We start from the raw sequence: 13669 nt of genomic DNA, 5'->3' as shown, positions 1-13669 counted from the left end.
CCCAGTCCATAACAGTTGGTACTTCGAGCAAATCTGTGCTTTAAACTCAGTAGTATATTGCATGTGTGTTAACAGCTGTGAAAAGGCTCAGTAATTAAAATAGTACCTGGAACCATTGTGATACAGGTTCTACTTGGTATCAGTAATGAATTTTACTTCTAAAACACTGAAAACAATTCAGGGTGAGAACAAAGTAGAAATAATTATGAAACTATGGCTCAGTTCCGAAAAGTAATTTTTTGATGGTGGTTTTAGAACTCCACGGTGGAGTTTTTACACCAACGTTGAGAAACGTGTTGTGTGGCGGGATAACTCCATGCCACACAACTGTTGTGTGGCAGGCTCCATGGAGTTTTCCATTGCATTGAGTTGACTTTCCCCACCAGCTACAGAGTTTCCTTGCAAGAGTGGTGAAAGAAGCAAGTGCCACTCTAGGATATTCGCTGGGTTGTTTTTTTGGTTTTTTTCCCTCTTCTAGTAATGGCTGATCAGATACCATTGGGAGAACCGGGGGAGGAGAGAGGGTGAAGGAACTGTCAACCAAACATCGCGATGGATCTTACTCAACTCCATGGTAGCCCACAGTCATACAACGGCAGAGTTAGAATATATTGTGTGGGGAGTACCCCTAAAAACTCAACTATTGAGTGGAGTTTTCCCACTGCGTTGACTAATGTGTTGTCTGAACTGAGCCTATGTGTAATTAACACAAGGCAAGACTGGTTTTTCTAAACATAGGGTACTGAATAAATATTTATTTTATTTTGTTTATTTTGAAATATTTTTATAGTTAGGGTAAACATGTATTTATGTCTGGCCAAATCTTATCTTTTCCCACTCACACTTAACTTGTTACTTTCCTATTATCTTGGGCCTAAAGACCAGATTAGTAAAGGCAAAACAAATATATTGCTTTATCCCTATATCAGAGGATATTTGCTTTAGTAAAGAAGTCAGGGTATTGCTATTTGACTCCCTCATGTATCATAGAATGTTTGTGGCTTTGGTGGTATACATGTATGATAATGGCTAGTGGGAAATATCAGGACCTCAAACCTTCTGAGAGCTGTTAGCCAGCTCTTCCTCAGTTTTGCCTATTCCAATATAGTGACATAATCTACCATGCCCAAACAATGGCTGTGTTCAGATGATCATGTAACGACGGGCTTGTATGCTCCCCTCCCTTCTCCTCTTTTTTTGTGAGAGAAGGAGACCACATTGGCCTCATTCACCGGATTCCAAGAGAAATATTGTCAACATTTTTGGGAAAAGCCGGTGTGGTATAAGAGATTAAAAATGGAATCCCCAACATGGTGCCTGTAGTGCCATTGCACCTCTGGACATGTGCCAAGGTCCCAGTTCCTCTCCACATTTTTTTTTTACCATAGGCATGTTGGAAAGTGAAACACTGCCCCCCTCCCAGCTACCTGCTGTCATTTCTTTTCTCAGAATGCCTCTCCGTCCCATGTGGGCCAAGAGGCATTGTTAAGAAAGAAAAGGAAGTTGGTGGATGGCTGAAAGTCAGCATTTCATTTTCCATCTTTTTGAGCCACCTGCTAAAATTTCCTTTAAAAGTGGGTGGGGGTGGGCCTGAGGGATAGCAAAGAACAATCTGTGGGACTGAGGGAACCTAACTGGGCATGTTTTACCTGTAAATTTTATTTGAGTGTTTGATTTTGATGCGTTGCGGTGTGTTTTGTCTGTGTGTTTTGCCAGTGGGGCTTTTTATGGGGTCTAGAGGCACACTTGAAAATAAAGATGATGCTGGATGCCAGCACTTGATTTTGTAGCATGCCGGCTCCTCTCAGTTAAAAAAAAATTGTTTTAAAATTAAAATATCTAAAATTAAATAAAAATCAGTAGAGGCAGGGAACCTAGAGGATGCCAAGAGAGATATCTGCAGGTGCACGTTGGAGCACCCAGGACTAAGCTTTATAATACTATCCACATATCTTCTTCCCACATTTATCACATTTGGGAGATTCTGTTTCAACACTTGCTGCTTGGAATTACAAGATTTGTTCAAAGGAAGATGACAGAACTCCTCTTCACACGACAAGCTAACTCATTATGGGTTTTTTTCTGGAAGAACCCATGATGGGTTATTGTATTGTCTGTGGGATGCTTCCCACCCCACACAGGGGGTTATTTCCCCCAGCTAAGCCACTCTGAGAATCCATGGTCTGCAGTAAGGGTTAGTTTACCTGTGGTGCGTCAGCATATTGTCTTTCAAGCAGCATAGGCTATGGAGCTCGCCTACAGACCTAGCATAGCTGGCCACCCACCATAGGTTAGTGTGATGTCTGAACACAGCCATTGTCTTCATGAACAACGTAATATGTGGCACATCAATGAAAGCCCATATTAAAACACTGTCCCAACATCTTGAATAGGATCCATGAGTCTGGCCTCAAGCAAAATGAATGTTATTAAAAGCTCAGTACTTTTTTTTGTATTTTCATTTTCTTAAACCAATGAGCATTAAGGAAATTTAAAAACTAAAATTAAACAAGCTTTGTTTTTTCTACAGAGCATTTTCCCCCTCTGCATACTCCAGTTTGAGTCACAGTCTGTGCTTGCTAAACTTTTCTCATTGTCATTTTCCCTGGTTCTTTAATATATTAGCTGTATTAACTATTTATAAATGGCATGTGCGTGTACAGATGAAGGCTGGTCCTCTCTAGATTCTCTTACTTTATCTTGTCAGGATTGATCTCCCACGCGGGTCCAGAAGGCAAAGATGTGCTCATTTGACATTTAATGGTGATTTCGAACCAGCTTCCTGTTATGAGGAGAAAAGCTGGATGTGCAAAAGACCAGCTGAACGAGGTTTGCAGTCTGCTGACCTGTATTATCATGTACATATTGCTCATGGGAATTAGAGTGAGAGTTAGAATTGTTGATTTATTTATTTTTGAAGAGCACTTTTCCAAACACAAAAATTAAATTCTGCTTGTTTGAGGTTCTGGATCCTTAATACACCTGTTGTACCAGTTATATGTAGCCGAACTCAGTCCTGAGGAGAAAGGGATGGAGAAAGGGGCTGTCAGCATAGAGAAAGGGTTTGCGTGCCACCTGTCATCACGATGGGGACAGTGAGCCGCACACAGACTCAGCTGGCTCTGGGAAAAGTCTTTCCAGTGCCAGCTGAGTCCCCCCACTGCCTGAGTCCCCATTGTTGTCTTTGATCAAAGATAGCAGCAAGGAGTCCTTCAGGCCCCACCCTGAAAGGAACTCAAGGACCCTCTGCGGATCGGAGAGCTTGAAAGGCCGGATTAACTCCATGGAATGTGGGGTTCTGCACTCTTGATCTGCAAGGACTGCAGCTGAATTCCCTCATGATATATTCAAACATATTGTTTGCAGGAGGGTAGGTAGTAATAGCCAAAAAAAATTCTTCATCTATTTGGTCTACAATTTTCAACCATTTAAACAAATATATTTGGTGCAGGTTAACTAAGCCTGCATAAGCTTCAAATGCCACCTGTTTTGCTGCCAACTGTTAATCAGCCAAAGCATCGGAAAGTAGCCAGTGGAAAGCTGGTGTAGGTGGCCACAATGTTCTTGCCCTGTCAGAGACCCCATATCCACCATTTTGCAGTTTCTGAATTTGGTTATATAAATTCAACTTGTTCTTCATAATCTCTCTGTGCAGTGTCTGTGTAAATCCACATACGGATTCTGTGCTTGTATAGAGCTACATTAAGAACATGATAATGCAAGGCCTTTGGTGAGAAGCCCACTTCCACTCTCGATGTGCCTGTTCAAGGGGCATGGCTGCCTGTTCAGTTCTTTGTTGACCTCATGAGAAAGTGTTGATTGCTCAATCTCCATAGAATGTGATTTCTTCTTTCTTTCTTCATTTCTTTTACTTTTCCAAGAGTGTTGTTCTGGTTTGTTTTCTTCTCCTGCAGTTTTATTTCTTTCGGTCTCTCTGCTGCTCTCCTCAGGGAGTCTTTCTCAGAGTGCTGTTCCAAAAGTCTCATCGCTCACAGAGTTTGGACTCACCAAGGACACAAGGGATGGGAGTCTCAGAGTTGAATTTGCTGCTCCTCATGAGGCCACAGTTCAGTGTGCTGACCAGTGGAGCCAGATGCCTATCAAACTGTAGACAGACCTGAATCAGGTTGTTAAGGGTTGAGGGCCTTTCCACCTTGGCCAGCTCATTTGGGATCTTATTGGCCATCTCCTCTTGGAATTGGTCTATCAGTGTGGCTTCATTCCAGTTGAGATCTTGGGCCAGTAAGCAGAAAGAGCTGGTGTAGGTGGCCACAATGTTCTTGCCCTGTCAGAGACCCCATATCCACCATTTTGCAGTTTCCGCCTTCTAGGCAGCCCGCAATTCCGCCTCATAGGCAGCCCGCAATTCCTCTGCAACCACCCCATAGCTGTCCAGAAAGGGGTTGTCTTGCAGCAGGTAGGGAGTAGCCCATTTGGCAGTTGGGCTAGTAAGCAGACTCAGCACAAACCCCATCTGGACCCATTCTGTGGGAAAGACCTCTGAGTGCAATTACATATATTACTCATATTGGTCCAAGAATGCTGGGAACTTATCTGGGGACCATAAAATTTCTCAAGTAGTTCTATAGGGCAGTTGCGTTTGAGTGGCAGCTCAGTAGGTGGCAGCTGGGCCCTTAGCTGAGTCAGTTGGTCCTACAGTGTGGCTACCGTGGCAGTGATTTGAGTCACCTGGTCCTGAATGACCTGGTTCTCTTGCAACATGGCCTCCATTCTGCCAAAGCCACAATCTGTCCTGTTTCAAAGACAGAATCTCCTATCAGCGTTTGTTTTCAAAACACATGGCTTCTTCTAAATGACCTGCCAGCAAAGATGCTGCAAGGTTGCTGGTATTAACAAACAATAATAAAGTGCTTGACAGAGAAACAGTTAGGAAATGCTGTATGATGTGTATATTGTATTTTTGATATATATTAAAAGACAGATTTGAGTGCCCCCTCAGTATAACTTGTTTTCTCCTTCTTTACAGACCATGATGTATATATGGGCTTTTGGGATTCAGTAGTGATCTCAGAGATACCAAGTTCATCAGCCAATTATACCTACAATGAATCAAGGGATGAATGTATTAAACGGATGTCTGAATGTATTGGCTTTGGATTATGGCAATATGGATATTTCCTATTAAATGGCCCTACATTAGTTGGTGGGGGCTTTAGCCCAAGTATAACTTTTTTGAAATCAGGTAGTCATAATTGTCTGAGTTCCTTCTCAAATGTATAGAATTACAAAATGAATTCTGACTCTCATCAAGCTTTTCCTGTTTTAAAATTCGAGTTTCTATAGTAGATTCTAACATTCTGATAAATAGCTTCTGCATTCTTAAACTTTGAAATTTTATTCTTTTTGTTCGCCTTTCTGATTTCTTATTTCTTGCATTTTGTTTTAAACAGCTAGTTTCTTTCTGTAAGCCTTCATACAGTCATACCAGTAAATAAGAGTGGGTACAGGGTTTTATACTGTGGGATGAGCTTTTCTTCCTCAAATGTCAAATGTAAGAGCTCCAGTGAATACTGATTTCTTCCTGTCCACACACACTTAAAAAAGAAAAATCAAACCTGTCTAAGAAGTGTACCCACTTAAACATTTCTTCAATGCCTTATTTGTTTTCTGTGTTTTAAGTCAGCTGTTTGTTTTTCAAAAAATTGTGATAGCAATGGAAATGTGATAGCATGAGGCCCTAGCCAGTCAGTATTGTGTGCACAGCTGTTTCTGCTGGAAACTAGCAGAACCAGTTTCTCCTAAGTTTTATGCTGCTCAGAAGGGTTCTTCCAAACAAAAATGGGGTGAGTGTGGTTTCACAGCAAATTGACTGTTCTAATTAAGTATATCTGTATCCATCCTACTGGATGGCTCAGTTCAGACAACACATTTCTCTACGCAGTGGAAAAACTCCACTCAATGGTTGAGCTTTAGGAAGTACTCACCACACAACATGATCTAACTCCATAGTTGTGTGACTATGGGCTACTGTGTTGAGTAAAGGCAATGTGATCTTTCCTCTGCCCTCTCCTCCCCCAGTCCTCCTGATACTATCCCATCAGCCAGTGCTGCAAAAAAACAATCCCGGCAGCTCTCCTAGAGCGGCACTCACTCCTTTTATCGCTCTTGGTGAACTCTGTAGCCAGTGGAAAAATCCACTCAACTCAACTCCACAGAGCCCAACACACAACACAATGGTTATGCACGAACTCTCCTCTGCACAGCATGGATATTCAGTGTGGAGAGTTTTCTAAAAACAACAACAACCTCCACCATGGGATGGAGTTTCCCCTCCAGACAACACATTTGTCAATGGTGGTGTAAAAACTCTAAAACCACCATTGAGAAATGTGTTGTCTGAACTGAGTTGATATCTTTCTGCATGAGGGTTCAGTTTGTAGGTGCTAATAGACTAATCTGTGAATCAGGAATTCCCCAGTTTAAATCTCACTCACTAGGTGGCCTTGGGCAAGCTCAACCTCAGCCCACCATGTGGGGATAACACACTGGCCTAACTTATAGGCTGTTGTAAAGATTACAAGAAGATAATTTATGCAAGGCATTGCTAAGAATTATTGTTGTTGTTATTTTAAAGCATGTGATTATGGATACTATGGACAGTTCTGTGAAGCTGAATGCCCACACTGCCATTGGGATAAACCGTGCCATCCCATAACTGGAACATGTGAAGGTTCCATTGTTTGTGCTGCTCCTCAGAGTGTAGGTTCATGTTCTTTCGGTGAGTGGCCTTCCTTCCTTTCTTTTTTTCTTTTTCTTTTTTCAAACCAACAGATATATAAAAATAGTAATTTTACTTGTACAGGTTTATGGAGCATGATTATTTAAGCAACCAAGTACAGTTCATCCTTTGCAATAATAAATATTTGGAAATGTTATAGGAAATTGCTTCATTACTTGAGAACAAGTAACATTTCAACTCATGATATCATCAGTGAATGACTGTAGCTATGTTGGTGAAAAATTGTATTCATTAGTATAAAACTGGAAGGTGACCTCTAGCCCATGTGGCTAATCTATCCAATACAACTGATGGAGGGTTGGGGCCCCACCCCAGGCTCTTCCTCAGGCCCTATCCCCAAGCCTTGGGAAAGGAGTTATTCCCCTGCACAGTACTCACCCTCTGACTGGTACAAAGGGGAATCCCTTTGGTACCTCTGATTAGAGATAACAAGGAGATGGTCCTGTCTGAGTCTCTTCCCACACTGCTTGTGCAGCATGGGAAAGAGGTGCCCAACTCAGCCAGGCAAGCACTGGCTGAGACCTCCTGCAAGCACAGTTGAATCAGTTTCTTATGCACAGAGGGGCAATTTGGCCCATGGACCAAAAAGGGGAATCCCTTAGTTCTTAGTTGAACTAAGCCTGACAATCAAACACTATTTGAAGGTTGCTATTTTAAGGGGACAGTTCATGAGAGTTGTGAGAATGCAATTTAGATTCCAGGGAAGAAACATATGTAGGTAAGGACGCTATGCACATAGGGGTAGGCAGTGATAGACACTTTACACCAGCACCCCAAAATGCTATTCAGTGCTGCTGTCTGCCTGATGCCCTTGTGTCCCAGAGGCTTGGCCAAGTTCTTCCCTTATGAAAGAGGTGCATTCCTGATTGCCCCACAGTTTTATTCATGGAATACCACTTGGAAGACAACAGGGTGGAGGAAAACCCTTGAATATTCCAATTGTCACAACCACTGCTGCTTGGTCTCCAAGCTATCAGTTTGGAGATTTCCAGTTGGGGTTGGAATAGTGAGTCCTGAGCTAAGAGGTCCTTGTTGCATAGGAGTCTCCAGGTCTCTTGAATCAACATATTACCAGGTCTGTAAACATGGTCATCTTTGCCACTGTGGAGCCACAAGAATCATCTTCACAGTCAATTCTCAAGTCTTTGAAGCACTTGTGGTAGCGGAGGAAAGAGATAGACCTGGTTCTCATGATCCCATGGTTAATAAGCCATGGTGGTTTTTTTTAACACATCCATATGTGTAGCAACTGGGCAAGAATGCCATGAATGTTTCAATCTGGGCATTTGGGGGAATGGCAAAGAGGCCTGCCATTGGCTGGAAGTCTCTTGGGTAAAAGGCCCATTCCAAGTCCTATATCAAGGTCCTGCTGAGCTAGTCTGCTATCAACCCTATTAAATGTTCTGTTGAGTTGGACAGAAGAGAATTCTCTGTCCAGATCAGAAGCTTGCTGGTTTTCTTGTGGGACTCTTGGATATTGTTGATGTAAACTTTGGTGAACCCCATTTGAATATGAATAGGAACAAAAATGGTGGGAAATAGTGAGAAGATACTTTCCACATTTACTAGATTAATTCATATATTTAAGAGAAAACTTTATTTGCAACTTTGTCTTCTCTGTCAGGCTTGTACAGTTTGAAATGCTCCCTTGGTACTGGTTGGTGGTACTGGCAAGGAAAATGTTATTTGATAGAAAAAAACAGAAAAGTGCCATGGAAGGAAGCTCAAGAACTATGCAATCGTTTTAAAGGCACAAGGCTACTTCAGCTAGAAAATCCTGAGGAAAAGGTTGGAATCTTTAAAAAAACAAAACATGCAAAAGCTTAGTATTTTACTGATATCTTTATTTGTTGGTCCCTTTTCTATCCAAGTAGTAAATAATGTTTACTTGCTTGAACTTAGATAGTAGTAAATAACATTTACTTGTTTGAATTTAGATAATTCAATTGGCATTGTAAAAAGCTGATTTTTTGCAAAACGAAAAATATATATGGAACTACAGCATTTGTTCTAGAGGGAATTCTGGCTGGACACGGATACACACACAGAGAGAGAGAGAGAGAGTTTTGCATGTAATGACCAACCATTAAGCCATAATTAATTATGGGGCACTAAAGGAGAAAGTGTGTGCGCTGCTTCCTGCCTGCTTGCTGCTTCCACTTTGCATCTGGTTTAGAAAACAACCCAGTTCTTGGGTTGATTGGCATGAAGTGCAAACCAGGAATTATGGGTTGTGGAGGGAGAAATCACCTGGAGTTTTAACACATAGTTTGTTGTTGGGTTCCAGGTTTTCATGTCACAATAGAGCTTTTCTGGATTGTTGTCTAAGCAAAGGTGAAGTGGTGAGTGAGCAGGAGGCCCCAACAATCCATGGGTTAAACAATCTATGTGTGGTGATTACATAGGAACTTGGTTATTCACACATACAATATAGGGGTGTTACAAAAATATTGAGCTCTGTTCCCTCACTCCCCTACTCTTGTTTTAGGTAATTTGTAGGCGGGCTCTGGGGAAGAGGGAATTAATGGGTAGTTTCATGGGTGGTACACATTGGCTTCTTCCAAGTAATGGTAGTTGCATTGTAAGTGACAACTAGCTGGGGAGGAAGAGAGTGGGTACTGTCCCCCCCCCCTTTTGCTTTTGTTTGGAGAAAGAATTGGGCCATATACTAGTTCCCTCCTGTAGATGCAGTTGCATTCCTGGTGTGTGTTTAGATCATGACCTCAAATTTTAACAATGTTTATTATGTTTATCAATTTCTAGTATGTTGTATTTCTTTTCCAGGGATGGCTGAAACAGATGATAAGTGAACAAATGTGGATTGGAATGTGGTGGCATTCACAGAAATCAGTGTGGCTATGGGGAAATGAGGAAACCGCAAACACTAAAGAAAATTGGTAAGCTTTTAAAATTTACTACCTTTTGTGAATGAAACAGTGAGGAGACAAGTTATGCTACTGCATAGAATCATAGAATAGCATTGGGAGGGGCCTATAAGGCCATCGAGTCCAACCCCCTGCTGAATGCAGGAATCCACCTTAAAGCATCCCTGACTGGTAGCTGTCCAGCTGCCTCTTGAATGCTTCTAGTGTAGGAGAGCCCATTACCTCCCTAGATTATTGGTTCCATTGTCACACTGCTCTAACAGTCTGGAAGTTTTTCTTGATGTCCAGCCGGAAGCTGGCTTCCTGTAACTTGAGCTCATTATTCTATGAGTGCCATCAGATGAACGTTTTATTGCATGCTTGTTGCTGGGCTCTCACAGATTTTCACGAGACCCCCTCATGACGACGTCTGCCTCCTGCGCACCTCCCGCCCTTTCTGGTGGAAGAGGAGTGGTCTGGGCCTCTTCCTTATGCATTTCCTCCAGGTGATCCCCAGAGAGACCTGCCGCTACTGTGGATCCACCCCAGGGCAAACCCCTTGTCTGTTCGGAGGTTCCTTCGGAGAGCAGGGGCAAATCCACACACAGTCTTCGGGGCGCCTGGAGTGTGGCTGCAGTGCGCCCCAAAATCGATGCTGTAGACAGTACCTTAACCGTTCCAAGAAGAGGCGGAGGAGGAGGCAGCCCCGCATCGCCCCTCGCGGGGACGGGGTGAAGAGTTGCCGGGCCCGGCGGCTTCGCCAGGGAATCGGCTGCGTCCTTGGCGCCGCCCACCTGCCCGCCGGCCTCCTGTTGCCGGCGAAAGAACCACCCGGGCCCACCCGGGTCGGAGAGCTCGGCGGAAGAAGCCGCCGCCGGCTTCTTCCGCCGAGCTCTCCAACCCGGGTGGCTCTTTCGCCGGCAACAGGAGGCTGGCGGGCAGGTGGGCGGCGCCAAGGACGCAGCCGATTCCCTGGCGAAGCCGCCGGGCCCGGCAACTCTTCACCCCGTCCCCGTGAGGGGCGATGCGGGGCTGCCTCCTCCTCCTCCTCTGCCGCCTCTTCTTGGAACGGTTAAGGTACTGTCTACAGCATCAATTTCGGGGCGCACTGCAGCTGCACTCCAGGCGCCCCGAAGACTGTGTGTGGATTCCCCCCAGCACTCATTAACACCCTATTCCCATAACTTTCTCATTGGAACCTGAACTGGGTGCTAAAGGGTTTAGCCCCTTTTTCTTGACTTCCTCTTGGCTTTTATGGTTTGTTCTGGGAAAAACAGGGTGGCCCCTCCACCTGGAGAGGATCAATTTGATGAATCCTGCCTATTGTACAGAGGGAGGGACTAACCTGAAGGTCTTGGAATGCACTCCAGAAGATGCAGAAAATATATTCATGGGAAGAAACCTCCCTTTTTGTTGCAGGTCCCCATGTGTCTCATTCATTTTTATTGGTATCCTGTGATATGCTAAATTATACTGTATACTTCTATATTGTAGTATGCTGAGTTAGTATCAGATTTCTGGAAGGAAGAAAGAGTTCAAAAATTATTATGTACGCCTGACAATTTGAAGGGGAAAGAGAAGCGAAACATTTTGTGGAGTTATATGAGAGTCTGTGAATGTATGCAGCAAAGAGTTTGTTCTGCAACAAAGCTTGGTGTGCAACAAAGAGTTTGTTTCACAGTGTTTCTCTTCCAGTTATGCACACACAAGCCCAGAGATGGTGAACCCCCAGCCCCTTCCCTGGAAGCCACCCCACCCTCCCCGCGAAGGTTTTTGGCAAGGCACACACACCCTGAAACAGAGAGGGGGCAGAAGAGTGACAGTGCTTCTGCCTCGAGCATTCCTTGAGACTATGGCTCAGTCAGCTTTGTTCCATCCTCTCCTTCCAGTTTGGGGGAAAGGAGGAGTCAAGCCAGTTTGGGACACAGCTGGCATCTCAAAGACCCAGCTGAGTCCACTTTGATTGAATGCCCGTCCTTTGATTGAATGCCCCAGTGCATTTTGAAGATATACTTCCTCCGAAGCACTTCCATGCACAACATGTAAGTTGTCATGCTAGAACAAAAGAAGCGTGGAGCAAATGGCACCTGTGGTAATAGAATTTGTCAGAAGGCCACAAGAGCAGGGGATTGAGATGCCTAGCACCTTGCTCTGTTTTCAAAGTCCTCCAGAAACTTAATTCCTGAACTGGGATCTAATGCATTGTATAATCTTTCCACCAAACATATAGTTTAATTTTGCCTCTTCCTTTAGGTTAAAGATAGAAGGGGCCACACATAATGGCTGTGGTACTCTTCTCAAATATAAGTCAGTACTACAGTCAGCAAAATGCAATGAAAAGTTTTATTTTATATGTCAAAGACCAGAAAGTAAGTACCTGCTTTTTATACTATTTCTTACCTTCCTTGTGCCCTTTTCTGCTTTCATATTCCCATTCAATCACACATCTCCTAATGATAAAATTGACGTGGGATCTTAGCTTTATAAACACGACCTACATCAAACAGGGCGTTCTATTCTGCCTTATTTTGTTTATTTATTTATTTATTACATTTATACACCGCCCCACAGCCGAAGCTCTCTGGGCGGTTCACAACAGTTAAAAACAGTGAGCATTAAAAAGTATACAAAATTTTAAAACCACCAAAACATAAAAACAACAGTATAAAAACAACGGTGTCCATTTTAAAACAACAGTTCTGAGGTCTGTTAAAAACAACAACAGGTCCTATCACTCTGTGTGACACATCTGGAAACATCCTGCCCCTTCTGCCAGCTTCTCGTGGAGAGAGGCCTTTCACTAACTTAACTTTAGGCATGGCATTCAAGTTCGACTACTAGCACCACTTCCCAAAATTCTTTTATCTCAGCTAGGAATTTTCTTCGGGGGTCTTACCATGAAGCTTAAGATGGACACTCTGTTGTGTCAAATATTGATGTCCATCACTGTCTTCAGGAATCATATGTCTATTTCCAACTTTACATTTGCCAAACTTCTTCATGCAGCAATAAATCTTTGCATGCCAGTGGTATATAGATTCCTGATGTGGTGACTTAATTTTGTATTTGAGGCTCCTGTCAAGTTTCTTTTGCTAAAGGAAAAAAGGAGGCAGCACCAAAGAAAGCAAAAGAATAGATTCCAGGGACGTGAAAATCCTAGGGAAATGCTGTGAAGTATATTTTGAGTTGTCGTCATTCCTTTCAATGTATTCTTTTTTGTCGTATTGTATAGCATTAGTTATGTTAGATTCTAACAGTTAGGAAAACCATACAACTCCTATAATATTTGGGCTGGTTTAGGATCTTCATAATGGAAATGTACAAAGCTTATATCTTCACATGGTTTCAACTTTAATTGATTAACATTCTTTGTGTTGATGAAAATTCCGGGCCCAGTAAATTGGGCATTGCACCCATTCCAATCTTTGGGCCAACTTGTCCCTTTTATAAGGACATGCAAGCTTCTCACCAGGATTGGAATTTAGGCCAGATTAGTGAAGATCATAGTAAAATGCTGACTCTTATCAACAAATGATCCACTGAATTCTGCACCATCTTGAAGCTTTCAAACTGCCTTCAAGGGCAGCCTCATGTGAAAAACATTTCATGGAGAATAAAGCTGCTAGTTTTAATGTCTATATGCTCCTTCCAGTATCAGAGGCAGTCTGATATACACCAGTTGCTGGGGAACATGAGTGGGATTGTGTTACTGCACTCATGTTCTACTTGTGGGTTTCCCACAGGCAGCTAGTTGGCTACTGTGTGAACAGAATGCTGGACTAGATAAACCTTTAGTCTGATCTGGCATTGGCTCTTACATTCTTATTGTTCACATTGTAATAATCCAAAAATGAGAGATTACCAGTGCATGGATGACAGTGACAAGGTCCTACTCGATTGCAGTTGATAAAAAAGATAACTGTCCATCAGGTTAATGCTGTACCTTTAAACAGATGGTAAAATCATAGTTTGTCATTGTTTTTGTGTACAGATGTGAACATATTCCAGGAATACAAGAGCCATATAATACCTCAGAGACAAAAGA

The sequence above is a fragment of the Elgaria multicarinata genome, chromosome 3, assembly GCF_023053635.1.
Source record: "Elgaria multicarinata webbii isolate HBS135686 ecotype San Diego chromosome 3, rElgMul1.1.pri, whole genome shotgun sequence".
NCBI lineage: Eukaryota > Metazoa > Chordata > Lepidosauria > Squamata > Anguidae > Elgaria > Elgaria multicarinata.
The sequence above is the reverse complement of the archived record's forward strand: the minus strand, read 5'-3'. Positions refer to the sequence as shown.